This window comes from Myotis davidii, unplaced genomic scaffold (genome assembly GCF_000327345.1).
Source record: "Myotis davidii unplaced genomic scaffold, ASM32734v1 scaffold2091, whole genome shotgun sequence".
Lineage (NCBI taxonomy): Eukaryota > Metazoa > Chordata > Mammalia > Chiroptera > Vespertilionidae > Myotis > Myotis davidii.
Window position 1 is genome coordinate 214,110 of NW_006282603.1, and position 2,472 is coordinate 216,581.

A 2,472-nucleotide genomic window follows, 5' to 3' on the forward strand; every position below is an offset into this window, starting at 1 on the left:
TTGGCCGGCGGACTCAAGGGTCCGGGGTTTGATTCCGGTCAAGGGCACAGGCCCGGGTGGCGGGCTCGGTCCAGAGTGGGGGGCGTGCAGGAGGCAGCCGGTCCATGATTCCCTCTCATCGTGATGTTTCTATCTCTGTCTTCCTCTCCCTTCCTCTCTGACATCAATAAAAATATTTTTTTTAAAAAATGAAGTAGAGCCAGAGCTGCCCTGATGGGGGTGATGGGGGGGGTGATTTGGGGCCTTCCGGGTGGAAATGGAGAGTGAGGGCGGGACCAGGCCTGCAGCGGCACGTGGGGATCAGGAAGGGACAGGAGGAGGGGGTTAAGGGCTGCACTGAGGAGCGGAGCTATGTTGACATTTCTCTCGACGCCTGCATTGTATCGAGTTGCACGTGACTCCGCCTGCAGATGGCCTGATGCCGGCTCTTGGGATGTTTTGGGGTAAAATATGCAAATACCTTTGTAACACAGAGGGGCTTAGCGGGCCCTCCGTACCCGCCACGCGCTATTCTAATGGCTACAGTGACAGCTGGCCGCTGCCTCCCTCCCTGGGGCCCAGGCGGGACATGATGGGCCTTCACGCAGCGGGCACTTCTTACCTCCATTTCTGCCCACAGTTCACGGGGAGGCGTGACCCCTGCAAGGCTCAGAGTCAAAAATCGGGGGGCGTTGCTGCACCCCATTCCATTCAGGAACGGCTGGAAGAAGCGATTCCGTTTTCCGCGTCTCCAGCATCATTTAAGGTCACTTAAGGCCACAGGAGACTCGCCCACGGGGGTTTCTGGGGCACACACCCCGCAGGTCCTGGTCTCCGCGTCCCCGGCAGGTGCATTTCCGAGGGTCCGGACCCCCTCTTTTTATTTTTATTTTGTAAATATTTTTTTAATATATATTGTTATTGATTTCAGAGAGGAAGGGAGAGGGAGAGAGAGAGAAGCATCCATGATGAGAGGGAATCATGGACTGGCTGCCTCCTGCACGCCCCCTACTGGGGATGTGCCCGCAACCCGGGCCTGTGCCCCAACTGGCCTCGGGGTACGTGGGTCCATGCTCAAGCTACTGAGCAACACCAGCTGGTAGTGATCCCCTATTTCTAAAAGAGCTTTATTGTTGAAAGTATTACCTACGCCCCCCTCCCTTCCCCCATTGGCTCCCTCTAGCCTGCCCCTGTCCCTGGGCCTGGCTTTCACCACCCCATTGTCTGTGCCCATGGGTGATGCATATACGCAAGCAAGATCTCTAGTTGAGCCCTGGCCGGTGTGGCTCAGTGGATAGAGCATCGTCCTGCAGGCTGAAGGGTCCCGGGTTTGATTCCGGTCAGGGGCACAGGCCCGGGTTGCGGGCACATCCCCAGCCGGGGGCATGCAGGAGACAGCTGATCCGTGATTCTCTCTCATCATGGATGTTTCTCTCTCTCTCTCTCTTCCTTCCTCTCTGACATCAATAAAAAATATATTTTTAAATGGTTTTATGTGTGTGTGTGTCTTTTTTGTTTTGTTTTGTTTTTTTACCATTCAAGACATTTTATTTTTATTTTTTTCTTTTTTAAATATATTTTATTGATTTTTTACAGAGAGGAAGAGAGAGGGATAGAGAGCCAGAAACATCGATGAGAGAGAAACATCGATCAGCTGCCTCCTGCACGCCCCCTACTGGGGATGTGCCCGCAACCCAGGTCCATGCCCTTGACCGGAATCGAACCTGGGACCCCCCAGTCCGCAGGCCGATGCTCTATCCACTGAGCCACACCGGTTTCGCCCCATTCAAGACATTTTAAATAAAGCTACCTCAGTCTCCAGGGCGATTTCTCGCTAATAAATTTATGTTTCCGTTGTGGCATCATTAAAACAGGTTTTATGGCTGATCTCCCTGTAGGAACTGCTTGGAAGGGACCTCGTAACTCAGACCTATAACTCCGGGCGCGTCGCCGCCGAAGACAACGCTGTCCTCAAAGGCCCTTTTTCTGGATATTTATTCCGAGCTCAGCTGTCGGGCAGGTTCCTTACGGCTGTTCATGTCTCCCGGCCCCGAGCGCATTCCCGTCCTGCTTACCCCTGCGAGAAGAGGCCGCTTTATCGTCTCCAGTCCCCTGTTTAGGGAGCCACTTTAAAGTTTCTGAGTCGGCCGAAACTGGTGTGGCTCAGTGGATAGAGCATCGGCCTGCGGACTGAAAGGTCCCAGGTTCGATTCCGGTCGAGGGCATGGACCTGGGTTGCGGGCACGTCCCCAGTGGGGGGTGTGCAGGAAGCAGCTGATCGATGTTTCTCTCTCATCGATGTTTCTAACTCTCTGTCCCTCTCCCTTCCTCTCTGTAAAACATCAATAAAATATATTTTAAAAAAAGTTTCTGAGTCGAAGGAGGAGCACACAGGCATTGCTAGTGAGGGGCACCTCCCCGGGGTGGGGGTGGGGGGGTCTCAGGCCAGGCTGGGCGTGGGGACAGCCGCTGATGCTTTGAAAATGCCTGCCC